Genomic DNA, 15,366 nt, shown 5'->3' on the forward strand with positions numbered 1-15,366 from the left:
TTTGAAAAATGTGCCATTTGTAACCAAATTATGATAGGAAATATATATTTTATTTGCCATTTTTTATTGAATTGTTTTTAAATACTTTTACCCACTTGTGAGTACATGCTATGATCCACTAATATTTGACAACCAGGAAGTGTCCAACCAAAAGTATTTTTTGTCTTAATTTTAAACAATATATCTACCGTTTAAAACTTTCTGAAATGTTTTGCTCGAAAAGTGTGTTTGTACTATTTCACACTTAACACACAGAAACCTACGAATTTTCTTGAGTAGATACAAAATTTAAAATGAATGCCATTCATAAACAAATTGTAGAAAAGAAAATGTTTTATTCAAATGACATTCATACATTTTTAAGTTTGCCTGAAGCGCCCAAATACTTTTTGGGGCCGCTGTATATTTAATTGAATTATAGTTATTTTCCCCTTTATGTCTTCTTTTGGGTCTAGAGAAATCACTGTAAAAAATTATTTTCATGATTTATCACAACATTTTTTCTTTTGTCAAATCAGCTTAGATATTTAATGTGGTTCAGATAACTTAATATTTTGAGTTTCTGTTGATTAAACCAATCGCCTTCATTGCATTAACTCAAATTTTTAATTTCAATGAACTCAAAATTTTAAGGCAACCAGGTAACTTACTTTAAGTTAAACCAACAATTATTTTTTACAGTGTAGAGAATAAATAAGGTGGTGTGCACACATCCAAAAAAACTAGGGGAATCTAAGGCAAAATATTTGTATTAAATCAAAGCTACAGTTTATAATTTTTTTTAAAGGAAAAAAAAAGACAGCAGTGTTACAAAATGTGAAAGTTAAACAAGCATGTGGGCGAACAATGCAGCGTCACATAGGACTGCATTTGATGTATTTCAATTTGGAGATTAACAGCAACTCGCGACCAACAGGCAAAATGGCGAGACAAATGAAATGGGTAATGAGGCTACATGAGGCAATCCTGAAGACTGGCCCGGCAGCCATAGCTGTGACTATGCCGTTTAAAGAAACAGTCAAACGGTAATCACGCAGCCGTGAATCATAAGCCTTAGGTAAGCTATGTAATGCTGGTAAGACGGTGAGCTGTGTTTTATTGGTGCAGAAAGAAATCCCTCACACCATTCAGAGAAAGAATCACAACAGTAATACCATTAACTTGCACCAGGGATCTCCAAATGCCATTTAATTGCCAATAGCAGGCCTATTGTTTGGTGCGGGTAAACACAGACTTGGCAAGAGGGGGGTTCAAGTTGAAGGAGTGTCAGACTCTGGGCGTCTGGCGACCAGTGGCCCCTTCTCCCAGTCCCTGAAACACGAAGAGGGATTTATACACACACACACACACACACTAGCATAGCCCCCTCATCTCCACCTAAGCTCCAGAGTAACTAGCTTAACTAAAGTCTTCAGAGACGGTAAATTGGGGCAAAGTCTTCTCTTCCTCTTCTTAATACCAGATTTGTTCGACAATGTGATTTGAGGCTTGTCTATTCAAGGCCTTTTTGGGTTCTGAGCAAAGGGCTTGAGGCTCAAGGCCATTTTACCCCACTCATATTATAGGCCCATTTTCATTTGTGTGTGGATTTGTGTCTCTGTGCTTATTTTATGGAGGTGTAATGTTTATAATTCTGATTACGGTGGAGTTTTTATTTTGCTGTGAACCGCAATTGCGAAGCAGCACTGTAGCAGGTGGCCGTAATGTTGTTATTTAGCTAAGTTGTATCAGTTTCTCTTTTATGAATTTCTCTTTTATGCCCAACAATGGTTTCAGCGAAAGTAGTGAATGTTTATGCCTTTCTGTTTATGCGGTAAATACGTGTCTTTAGGGTTTTGTTCACTGTTCTCTGACAGGCTTGTTCTAAGAGAGGCGTGATTGGCTGTGAGCGCCGTGCAGTAAGTGTGTGCGCTGTGGCTCACAGCAAACTCTATTGTCCACAACTAGAGTCTGGCCAATGAACAGCCATCACCAGTCCTCACCGCTGATTGAGTTTGACAGCGCTTCAGGAGGAGGCAAGCAAAACGTTTTTTGGCCTTTCATTTGAAAATAAAAAAGATTTTTTTTCTATTTTTTTAGAGGCCTCCTTTCTTTCTTACCTCACTCACCCCTCCTTTCCCAGCACCCTCTGTTCTTCTGTTGTGACCGGGAGGTTAAATGATGGAGAGAAAGGACACACTATCAAACCTATGAGAAAATTCAAAATAGTACAATTCATTAATGGTTTTTGTAGTTCAAGCTCTATTTTAATCACGTTTGTGCTGTTGTCTTGTAATGCCAGTCAGGTACAGCCGATTTTCAATTTCAGCTATTTGTTATATGCTTTTTCTTAGAACTGCAACCCTGCTGAAAAGACCCGTATAGCTGGTCACCAGCATATGCTGTGTTTTGGATGCTGGTCCCCTAGCATGTGATGCTGGTGTGATCACCCGGCTTCTTAGCTAACTTAACCAGAAAGGCTACTTTGGGCAGCCAGGTTCACCAGCTACAGTAAGTGTTGAAGTGTGAACAATGAACATTCATGGCAATGCTGGTCCACCATTTAGACCAGCATCAAAACTAACAAGTACAAATCAACCTGTATCAGCATAAACATGCATGCTGGTTAAATCTTTTCAGATACAGGGAACGTAGTCTTAAGAAAGAGTGAGCAGTTATAATTCATTCTTACTTTACTGTATATGCAAGACTCACTATCATATCATCATCAAAGACATTGTTCAATGTTACGAAAAAAACATCCATTTCATTTTAATTCCTAAAAAATATTTTACAATTCATTTATTTTATAATATCTTCATTTCCGTAAGTAATGTTGTAAAAAATATAGTAGACTAAAAGAACGTATTAGAATTAGGGGTGTAATGATACCCTCATGTCACGATTCGATACATATCACGATACTGAACTCATGATACAATATTATTGTGATACTCCAAGACATATGGTAAAAGATTAACAAAAAATGTGCTGTTGATTAAAATGCTAAATTTGGTATTACATTGGGGGTGGAAATGAATAGGCTTGGACTTGGTGCTGGTAAACGAATGCACAGGACAATAGTGACACCAAAATAAAAACATTCATGATTCTGAAGCTGAAAATACAGAATTATTTAAAATGAATATGCTTGCACTCTGTCACTGACTAGATATATTTAAAATAATGTAGGCCACTTTTTACTGGTAACATAAGACATGTGGCGTTATCAAGACCCTTAAATATTCCCCCATTGCATTGATATACATTATATTCAACATTATATATAGTAGTTTAATGAAGTACTGACACTACAACTCTGTAAACTTGAATTTTCCTCACATAGTAATTTTCAGTTTGGGTGAACTATACACAATACATATTGTTGCATTTTTGTATTGCGATATATTGTGACACAAATTGTTACACCCCTAATTAAAATACAATAAAAAAGACTTCCAGGAGACATTAAAAATGTAATTACTATCACAATGAAACATGGCCAACTAGTTCTCTTGTTAGCTGGCTAATGTTAGATGAGTCAAGTGGAATCCAATTGTAAGCTACTGAGAATGAATGGAAAAGATGGAAAAAAGTCTTGCTGTTTTCTTTTCAATTTCAGTATACGTGATACAGAACAGTTGATGAGAACATGTTCGAATCACACGTGTGTTGACTATAACACACAGTGAATGAAACCCATAGCGCTGTGTGATTTACTTCCAAGTTCCAATATGATTCAGGCAGGCGAAGTCCCCAGTGCCCCGAGCTCCTTATTTAATGCAAATGACTGTCATTTAGAATCCAGTGCATTTCTCATGGCAGCACATTGCCTAATCAATGTGAAGAGCCGTGTAAAAAAAACATTGGATCTTTGTAATAGTTGTTTTTGACCGAGTCAAGTGTGGCTGCTAGAAGTAATCTTAACCTGAGATTCAATTATGAGTGCCTGACTAAGCAAAAGCAGAAGGAAGGCTTGATCGAAACAGAGGTGTGTGTGTGTGTGTGTGTGGATGTCATACAGCAGGAGCTGAAAAAGGCAACTTTTTTTTCTTTTTTTTTTGGGAAATGTTGCAAGGCAAATACAAACTCACATCACCCATCTAAGCACTACAGCTCAGTGTGTCAGAACATGTGCAATAAACACTAGGCCAAGGCTCAGGTGCACAAAAAAAAAAAAAAAAAAAAACACTGTTACATAGGTAACACTTTATTTTACAGTGTCGTTGTTACATATGTTACATGTAGTTACTATAGTAGTAACTATTAATTATGCATAATTACATGCAACTAATCCTAACCCTATAGTAAGTACATGTAGTTACTTAATATTCCTCAGTACTTAAATGTATAATTACACTGTAACAAAGACACCTTAAAATAATGTGTAACCCACTTTCTTTTAGGGTGTCCGTTACAGTGTAATTATACATTTAAGTACCTGTGATACTAATTACCTACAGTATTTACCTACTTACTATAGGGTTAGGATTAGGGTGTGGTTTGGGTTGCATGTAATTATACATAATTTACAGTAATTACTAGTAACTACAGGTAAAGGACTGTAAAATAAAGTGTTATCAAAAACATTTTTTAAAGTCACCTTGAAATCAAAACTGACAATTCTTATTTTTAATGTAATTTTGCAGTATTTATTATAAATGATTTATTTAGCACATAATTTTCCCCCAATTCATGAGCCCTGTCACTCACATGAGATCAAAGCAAATCACACAATCCAATCGATTCTCAACATACATCCTACATTTTTTCTTGTTTGTGAAGCCGTTTCACTCTGATATGTTAAAATAGAGAAGAAAAGACTATTGCAACTTCCGTTTCATGCCGACTTTAATAATGTTTCTAATCTGTGATCATCACCATACCTTTTTAGCATATACCATTTCAGTGTTTGGGATTAAAAAAAACTGTTTTATGGAACTGGTGTTACTGCCACTGAATTTCTGTTATTCTATTCTTGTCAATAGTTGAATATTAATTTGCTATATTTCCTTTTCTGCAGTGGTGGCACAAGATGAGTCTGTTGGCTTCAGGACCCCAGTGACAATTCAGTCAGCTGGTGTCAGATGGCCTTGATCGTGCATGGGTTACGAAAGAGGCATGTGGAAAATTTTAGCTCAAAATCTCATTGTCACCTTTTTAATAACAAGCTCCCTGTCTGTTTCCCAAATGTAGTGTTTGGGGAAAATAGAATAGCCCGGAAAGGGAGGGTGATTGCGGAACATCCATGACACCATCCTCACACACTCCGGAAATTCATATTTATTGTGTTTGCAAGCTGATAGGCATGGTTAAGCATAAAGCATTCTGATCCATTAGGGAATCATTACATCCATGTCCTTCATTATATGTGCAGATTTGTCAATCTAAAAAATTCTGCATAATGCATAGCGTCAATTAGAATCATCAACAATGCAACAAATGAGTACAGTTCTAATTTCAGCACATCAGAAGAGGTTCAAACCCTTGAGACAAAATGACTTTGAGCTGATCTTTTCTAAAAAGAGAGAGAGAGAGAGAGAGAGGAAAGGAGATGGGTTGCAATAGAGGAGAGATTGGTGAAAGGACAGCATGAACTGAATAAACATGCTATGAAGTGGATCTTCCTGTCTTTTCCAAGGACATTCGGAGTCTCTCTCACTGCACTTCTTTCTCTTTTTCTCCTTTCTCATTCTTCCTAAAATACGACAGTAGGCTAATGACAGCAACATAAATACAAAAAAGGCAATTTAGCTTCTTCTTGTAAAACTTCTTTGAAAATAAAGGAATTTTAATTATGGTGCACAATGAAAAAGAAAAAAAGAAGAGGGGGGGAGGAGAGAAGAGAGAGAGAAAACACTCACGCACAGTAAACAAAGCTGAAACAATTATCTTCTGGTGACCAGTGTGTGTTTTTAGAACACTCATTTAATCTTTTATTTACTGCGGAGAGAGGAAGAGTGAGGGAGGGAGAAAACATGCATGTTTGAGAGTGGGAGTGAGAGAGAGGAACTGAGAGATAGGAGGGGAGGGGGTGAGAGAGAGGCTAGGGTGAAAAGAACAAGATAACGTGCAAACATTTTGCATATCCTCGCCCTAATATGTAAAAGATGCATTTTTATGAGGCAAATCGTTCAGCTTGTATTGTGTGTGAAAGGTTGTCATTAGTTGTTGAAGGCCGACATTCACCACCCCCAGCGAAACAACTGTGGTTACAGCTCATCAGTGCATGTTAATGAATTGTCATTGAACAACTGCGATGGCCTTGGAAACAACATGGTGGAAAGAGATCCCAAAGTCAATCAGTTTGGCCCCCCAACTGGCCCTCTGAGACTGAAATGTTGAAATGGTGAACACTTTTGTTTCACACTTTGGTCTGAACCAGATTTCCCCTGGATTCTGTTCATACCCGTTTCTTTGGTCAGAACCACGGTATGCTTGCCTCATGTCTGTCTGCCGCAAAGGTAGTAAAGGATCCAAAGATAACTTGGGTTCATTTGTGATGGAGGCCAGCAGAAATTAAATATAAATTTACCTCTTAGCTTGCAGTGTGTCAGTCCAATTAGGAAAGTGAGTGAGCATAAACACACACACAATCTTCATCTATAGCAGGCTCATGTCAACAATTTAGGACAGAATGCTTCGGGAGTTCAAAACAGCTTGTCAAAGTGAACTTTCTGTAAAAGTCCGGCTGGTAAATGCCTTAGATCTACCATTGGTCTGTGGTGATTACATAATAAGTAGGTGTGCTCTGGCGCTCCACCTTCTTTGACGTGGAAATCCTCTCTGGTTCATTTAAGTCAAGTCCATTGAGGTCAGACACGAGTAAAAACGTGAACACACTGGAGAGCTGCTTTATAGTAGAAATTGAAGTTGCAGTTCTAATTGAGAGACCCTTACACTGTTTACATGTAAAATACTGTAAAGCTGCTTGCTTTAAAGCAATCTATTGTATAAAGTGCTAAATAAATAAACGTGACATGACTTGATTGGAGTGCCGAAACACAGAGGCCATGCAAACACATTGCTAGGATGCTTTCTTAATTGCTGTTTTTTTCCCCCCCATCGCTGTTTATTTTGTTGTTGAGGGAAAAGTACATGCACATATTTATATATTCATCTAAATGCGCTCCCAGCAGTGAGGGCAGTGTTGGGATGTTTGCTAACAGCATCTACCCCTCCAAATTTCAAACTTCTTTTTATCCTTAAAAGTCCCGATATACTCAAGGCGAAGTTCTTTTTCGTTCTTCATTTAGGAGTAAAACAAAGTTTGAAATACGTGGTCAATGATACTATTAGCAAACCTCTAACGCCACCAACTCTGCTGAGAGCGCTGTTTAGATGAATATGTAAATATGTGCTGCCCACTTTCTTCTCAATAAATACATAATTACCTATTACATAATTGCCACAGACCAATGGTAGTACGAAGGTGTTTACCAGCCGGAGCGAACTTTTCCTTTGGCAAGCTGTTTCGAACTCCTAAAATGAACACCAAACAAACTTCGTTTTGGCCTGATTTTGTTCGAAAATATGTCACATCAGTTCGTTCTTCGATTTCGCTTGAACTATATTGAGGCCTTAAGTGAAGAACGACAAAGAACTTTGCAATGAATATATCGGGGCATTTAGTTCCCACAGGTCAGATTACCCAGCAAAAAATGCTGGTCATCAGCATAAAATAGGATGACCTCACCAGGCATCAAAGCTAACATGACTTTCTTGGTCAGACAAGAAAGATTATGCTAGGCAACCAGGTACACTAGCTCGGTTTTGCAGGTGAATAGTATGGCTATGCCAGTTCACCAGCCATACCAGCAACTATTAGGCTTCTTAAATTGTGAGACTACTCTGTCAAAAAGTTACATCAAAAAGAAAAAGCAGATCAACAAGATTATTGGTGGTAAACAGTATAGCTATGCTGGTCTGCCAGCTACAGCAGCAGCAGGTTCCAGTGGACTAAAATCTGATGCTTATTTTGAATGATGCTCTAACATCAAACTATTAGTATAACCAAAGCCGTCTTTTCTTTTCCTTTCCTTTGGATGTTGGTTCAAATTCCCCTCATGGATAAGGAAAATATAATTGATGCATGTCTAGTACCTGCACAACACGCTGCACTTCCAGTCCAGCACAAATACAGTGGGAACAAGCTGCAATGGTGTGGAAGTGATGCGAGAGGCACTCAAAAGGCTATTACGTGTGTAGGCCGCCTCTGAATGACATATGGTGATTAAACTAAGTGGATGTCCAGCGGGAGACCGGTGTATAAGAAACTTAATTAAAGCTATCACTGTCAACTGCCAAACGAGCTTATTGACACGTCGGCCTGTGCTGCCACACCAGTTCACGTAGATCTTTATCGGTCTTTACTCAAAGCGTTCCTGGCTGGCGTCTGCTGGTTTCTCTTTTAGGGTGTTAAATACGGAGCAAGGCGTCAGTGTTATCCTTCTTGTGCCCCTTTCACCAACTTACGTGTGTTCGTTCATTGTGATTGGTGGGGCAAGATAGCAGAGAGGGGCCACAAAGCTCCATTTGCAATGAGCAGGAGAAGGAGAGGTGAGGGAGAAAATTCCATAGGATTAATTTTCTTCAAGGCGCCCCCACACCCCCTCTTGCAGTCCCTAGCCACCCCCGACCGTAACTTCAGCTGTGCAGCCCGGTGTTAAAAGGCCCAGAGGAATACCGTCTTTGTCATCCCGTCGATTTGGGGGGAAGAATAAGAGAAGTTTAATCCCCATTGTCCGTGGGTCTGGTCGGGAGGGGGGCTGGCGGCTGTAAGATGATCCAACCGGCCTCGCTAATCCCCCCATACCCAATGGAACCTCCCCCCCCCACACACCTCAACAATGGCACAGTCCTAACTGGGAGTCAGACCCCAATGTGCACATTCTATAGAGGAAAATGAAGTGAAGTAAAAAGTTGCCACAACAGAGAGAATGAAGTGCGGGATGGAAGGACAGAGGGCGGAGAAGGCTAAAAGAGGTGTGGGTGGCAGAATACCTTGTGTCCCTCGGAAAGCTGTTGTTGCTCTTTTGTGGGCTCCTTGGCAACAGGGTATGCCGCAAGACTCCCTCAAAACCTTAGTATTCTTCTCCCAAATAAGACTCAAGAACAAGGGCAAAGAGGAGGCCTTCTTCAGGAACCAAGAAACTCCCCAAATTATCAAAAAAAATAAATAAAATCACATCATCTTTGGAGGAATCTAAGTCTTTATCTCCATTACAATTATAGAGGACATTACAACAGTCACTGTCATGATCAGTAGTATTGGAATCTTCAGATTTGGAAGACCTCCTTCTAGGCAATTTTTTTTCTGAAAGTCAACAAAGAGAAGGTTAATACTGTTCGCAGGGGGTGGTGGGTGTTTCCATCTTAATGTTTATCTAATATATATATAAAAAGTGAATGCTTGCATTTCTGTGGCTCTCTATGTGGTAGGCAGTGATTGGAAAAGGTTGGAAGACAAGGGTAGGCCAGAGAACACTTTTTTAACAGGCAAAGAAAAAGAATATGGGTGATTTGAGACCAGGAGACAGACAAAGAGTCTGGGGGGAACTTGGATGACTTGTAGACCTTCAGGGTAAATATGATGTTACTGCCTAGTAGTGACTCCATCGCTTGGAACATAGGCTATCCAAACTCTGATGAGGTACAGTTGAGAGAGAAAGAGGCACTGTGAGGGTAGGGTTAGCATGGGAGAGAGTGAAAGAGACAGAGAAAAGGAAAGAGCCAGGAGACAGCCGTTTAAAATTCAGTTTCCTGGGAGTGAAGAGGCTAATCCTGCCTCCGTAATTCCCTGCAGCAGAAGCAAACCCCCATCCATCCATCCCTCCCTCCCTCCCTCCCTCCCCATCATCATCACTTCTCTCCTCTCTCACTGACTCTACCCTATCTCTTTATTCCTCTGTCTCTAACATTCTCTCTCGCTGTCTTTCGCACTGTCTCACTATTTCTCCGCTTAATCTCTCGCCGTCTCTCTCCCTCTCTTTCCCCCATCTCTCACTTTCTCCCTCTCTCTTTCTCTCTCTGAGTGACAGTACAATGCCCAGACCCTCACATGCTTATCTAACTCTAGCAGATGGTCGACTTGGATCAATGCACACATGCCACGATCAATGGCTGCGATAAAAAGCGGCGGGGATGGTACTTGTTCCCCCTCTCTTTCTCTCTACCCATTTCCCTCCCTTCATGCCCATCGTGCTGCCCGGCCTGATTGTCTCTCCCTTTTCCACATCTGCATCTGGACCAGCACCCAGTGAGGGGAGGCCTTGGAGACTAGGGTGCTTCCAGTCCTTAGGGGCTGCCTGCTGCTATTGCCTGCTGACTTTTGTCCTCTAGTATTTCTCTGCATCCCTTTTCTCTCACCCCTTTCTTCTTCTTTCCAGTCGTCTTCTAGGTCCTGACTGAGCCCAATCCCCAATTCGCTATCAGAGTTGGACTCATCATGAGACTGCTGTTCTACATCTTCGCTCCCATCTCTTTCACACCTGCCCACCTGCCATTGCAGCTGTATTTGTTTATAACACAAGTTGCAGGCATCCATGACATGTTCTCAGAAATGTGTTGCACATTCTAGGTGATCGTCGAGCTCCCCTACAAAACCTATTAACCTAACTTTACATATACCCCACACTGCATGGCCCCACCTTCTTTATCTCGAAAATCTGACCTGTTTCAGTTATTCTCCACACATCCAGAACTTTACCATTTTAAATGTTGATTGTAACATCATTGGAGTACTAAAATATCTTAAGAGATATTTCAGTAGGTGTTTATAGAACAAACTATAAATCTTATATTAAAAGACATCAAGAACGTTTGACTTTTTGTTTAATGTCTGCATCTTTGTTCAGAGTCCTCTAAAGTGGTGCACAGACTTTTTCAAACTACCCATCAATCTCTGACCAGATAAAAATTGTTCAGCACATTTGGATTACCTAAGCAACAAAACCAAACATACATTTTTGAATGATACGCAGATGTCTGCACCTACAATACAATACTATTCCGTCTAGATTCAAAAAAGTGACCTTGGTTGCCCTTATTTGTAGTCTCAAGGGCTTCTAATAACATCACTCCTTTGAGCATGTTCCCAAATTCAGTGTCACAAGTTGCCTTTACTTTCAACTTTTAAAGCACACTGTTCAAAGTTTACCAGCATAAGCTGCCTCCTCTCCTCTTATGGAGATTTTTAATTGGGCATTGGTGATGTAATGTGCCTCATAATAAGCCCATTAAGCTGTCTTTTTTTCTCTGCATAGATAGAGAGCGTTGTGGCAGTGTGGACACCTCTGCTATTTATACTGCTCAAATCCTCATGAATATTTACACCGAACAGCGATGGCAAAGAGAGTAGGCAGGCACCCTGACAAATAGCTCTCATGGGGAGGATTTCACTCTTCCAGGAGACACACTTGCTCTGGAACTTATATTTTCTATCAGGAATGCACCTCTTCACATGGTTTGGATACTTGCAGCAAAAGCAATTAATTCTTCCATTACACTTTACTAACTAGGATGGAAAAAGTAATGCATTAGTTTAACTAATTTTCCCCTTGAGAAAATCTATCTGTATATGCATCTATCTCATATGTGGACCCGGGTGAGACTCAAATCACAGTTTTGAAGTCTTGATGACTTGACTTGGTAAATATTAGAATACTTGAGACTTCACTTTGATTTTGTTGCAATTACTTATTACTTGGACTTGAGCTGATGACTCAAGACAAGTAATTTTCACAGAAAACACAAATCTTCGACCTAGATGCTCTTTTGATGGGCACATGCAACATTTTTTTTTTCTTGGTAAAGCATCAAATGTGCAGAAAAAAGGCTTTGGTCTGCATCACTGAAAACAGTCTACTGACAAAATCCAAACGTTTCAACTTTCTATTAATAATTATTCTAAAAGAAACCCAAACCTTCTCAAAACTATAGCTCCTTCCATCCGTCCATCCATCCGTCCGTCCATCCATCCATCCGTCCATCCATCCATCCATCCGTCCGTCCATCCATCCATCCATCCATCCATCCATCCATCCATCCATCCATCCATCCATCCATCCATCAAATAGTTTGATGAGGTGTTGGCTATACACATTTACATTCTGATGTTTTGTGATGTTAAGGGCTGTTTCCATAAAAACGTACTAAAATATCAATATTACACTGAGTGAGTGAGTGAGTGAATGAACTTTCTAGATAACAATTATTTATGTAATTAGGAATTACTTCAGCATCATGTATACTGCCTACTTGGAGAAGTGAGGGCTGTCATGCCATTGAGTTGACCAAAAGCCTTGTTAAGGCTGTGTAAACTTATTTAATATGGATTAGAAGTTGACGCAAACACAAATGCGGTCTGTGTGTGTGCTACGGCAGCAGGGCAGTCATGAGGCCTGGCCATGGTGTCTAATCCTTGTTTAGGGTGTAGTGAGGCACAGCAGATTAGGTAGCCTGCTCCTCATGCCACCCACAGTTACAGACATCACATTCTCTGAGTTTGTATATCTCTTGCCCTCTATCTCCCTCTTTTTGTCTCTTTAACACACACCAGAAAATTTTCAATTTCTTAACAGGGCTTACAGATCATAGAAAAACACTGAAACAGAAAACATTTTACAAAAGAACACAAATCAACAGAAACTGAATTGATTTCTAGTGTTCCGGAACTTGACTTAATTAAAGTGGGAATAATTGAGCACACTTCAGTTGAAACAAGGGATTTCAGTGGTGTGTTATCAAATTTTGGTTGGAAAAAAAGCATTCTTGCGATGTTAAAATTGGTGTGCATTGAAATAAAGACACTAACTAAACTAAACACTATTACAATTTAAGTGGGGGTTAGAGTGAATATAAAGTATACTGAACATATGCTTTGATTAGAAATGTTACAGTTTACCAATTTTTTTCTTATTTAAAATGTACATCTAACAAAATTGTGGAAAATTTATGTTGAAAACAAGAAAAAAAAAAAAACATTTTGCAAAAGGTTAAAAAAATAGATTTAGTTCTTATAAAGAAAAAAAATGTGTCAAGATATTTTCCACTGCTGATTTAACAGCATACTACAATGTTTTTTTTTTAAACATATTTCAATAACATACTATTAATATTTAAAAGTTAAACAATAAATGATAATGTTTTAATTTAAGGCATCATTAATGTTACATATTTTGTCATTTAAAATAAGTAAATGCATATGTGCGTGTGGTATTAAATTGCCTGCAGCTGGTCACAGGGCCCATTTAGCAATCGTCACATGACCCAAAGCCTGAGGGATCCATGCTGAACTTCCATAAAGCAACACACACTTAATCCTACTTAATTTTAATGCAAAAAATGCACAAGTGCCAGGAAGAATGTTTGCGGAGTACACTGCCTCAGTTTTGCCCATCTATAATAAAACGGCCTAGACGCTAAGCTTTATTGATCTTACAACTTGATAAAGTGATTAAGAGAGCTCATGGGGTCCTTTTAAACACATCCCACTTATAGATTACAGGCTATGCTTCGCTACCCCTGAGTGATTCAGTTTAAGAGAAAAAAAAAGTATGTTGGTGACTTTGGTGACCATATACCTGTTGGCTAGGTCTGGAGATGTTTAGTGGTATATGTACGCACACATGAGTAGATGTGTGCACTAGTAGATGGATATCATCTTGTGTGCTTGTGCCTCAGTACACGTGAGTGTTTACATTGGAGAGAGTTGAAATTCTCAAACCAACATGATGCATGTGAAAAGGATAATTTGTTGGCAACCCACCTCCACTACATTGACATCACACAGATCTTATGGAGGTAGCATAATGGGTTTAGTTTGCTGAGGGCTACAGAGAATCACACACACTCTTTCCCCATCCAAATTTTCCACTCATTTACCAACACCTACGTTCTGTGGGTGGGCAGACATAGCTGAGAGACACAACTGTGACCACCCGGAAGCTGTTCGAGTCATGTGACAGTTAAACTCTTTTTAAAGATGTTTATTTTATACGTAGTTTAAAAAAAACATGTCTGTCGTTTTGCTCTGGAATATTTTTTAAGGATTTCCTCTGGCAGGAATATAAAACAGAATGACAAACATTTCTATTTGTATCTGTTTCAGATATACACATTCATTTAATATAAATGAATGAAGTTAGTGTTATATTTATAATGCCTCCTATTTAGTATTAGAATATTGATAATTTGAAACCAACCTGAATGGTCTTTATCAAGTTAGCAAAATTTTCATTGGAATACATATATTTACACACACTATATGTGTGTGCGCATGTGTTTGTATGACTCTAGGCTTATTAAAAGCTGCATGTGAGGAATACATATATTTTCTTTTTTTGTACAGTATGTAAGGCGGCAGCAAAGTCACTGGAAAATAATCAAGTTGACATAGGCGCCACCTCTCTCCAGCAGTTCTGAAAATGCTCTAAATATGAAGTACGACACACGTGTGTGTGGCCACAGCAGTGATGGATGTGAGATGTGGAGGGGAGTGGTATTCTTAAAAGCCCTGGAGTGAGTCCAAAATAAGGCATTAAAAACAGGCCCTGTACATAGTGCTGACTCACCTCAGTAACCTCACAGCCCTGCTAATGCCAAAGACAAATTAGGAAAGACCTGATAGAAAACTTTGTGAAAAGAGTTCGCAAATATTGTCAATTCACTGTGAAGGACAAGTTTGTCTATGCACTCCAAAATGCAATGTGTGATCAAAAGAGGAAAATTAACACATTTATGTGTGTTCACAGCTAACATAGTGAGTATTCATACATTACACAGTATACTGTGTAATATATGAAGTTAACATATAAGATGCTCTGAATTTCTTATATATATATATATATATATATATAAGAAGTTCAGAGCATCTTATAAGAAATTCAGAGCATCTTATATGTTGACTTCCTTAATTTAACCATACGTTTCAAGGGTTGTAACAAGTTCCTCTTACGTCTACAGGAAGAATCTCCTTGCAAAAGCAACTTCTATGTTTATTGTGACTCAATAACACTATTTTGTCATCAAAAATCTAATCTAAACGAAATCTAAAATTTTTTAACATTATGTCAACACTGAAATAAGTTGTGTTGTGTCACCATGGATGAAATATTAAATACAATTACATACAATATTACTATTCATATTCCAGGAGCAAAAAATCCTAATAAAAAGATGACCCCAAATAAAAGGTCTGTGTACCTTTTTGACCATTTAATTTTCTATTTAGAAAGAAAAATCAGGAAAGGAAAAGACAGCTCATTTTTTGTTGTTTTGTTTAACAAAATTCTTTTCTATTTGTGGTTACTAATAGGTTTATGGCTTCAATATTTCATTCGCACATCCAGGTGGCACTGAAACGGCTCTTGCATCTGATTGGGCAAA

General features: G+C 38.7%; 1 long non-coding RNA gene across 3 annotated transcripts in view; it reads right to left on the reverse strand.

Moving 5' to 3' along the window:
• Positions 1-1,175: 1,175 nt before the first annotated feature.
• The window catches only part of LOC127498354 (uncharacterized), a 34,652-nt gene continuing 20,461 nt past the window's right edge, over positions 1,176-15,366 (reverse strand). For all 3 annotated transcript variants that reach the window (XR_007925859.1, XR_007925857.1, XR_007925858.1), the window contains exons 3-4: positions 2,100-2,187; positions 1,176-1,311 (exon numbers count right to left, since the gene is read on the reverse strand). This is a non-coding gene — a long non-coding RNA (uncharacterized LOC127498354). The remainder of the gene's footprint in view (positions 1,312-2,099; positions 2,188-15,366) is intronic.

The sequence above is a fragment of the Ctenopharyngodon idella genome, chromosome 17, assembly GCF_019924925.1.
Source record: "Ctenopharyngodon idella isolate HZGC_01 chromosome 17, HZGC01, whole genome shotgun sequence".
In the NCBI taxonomy this organism is placed as follows: domain Eukaryota; kingdom Metazoa; phylum Chordata; class Actinopteri; order Cypriniformes; family Xenocyprididae; genus Ctenopharyngodon; species Ctenopharyngodon idella.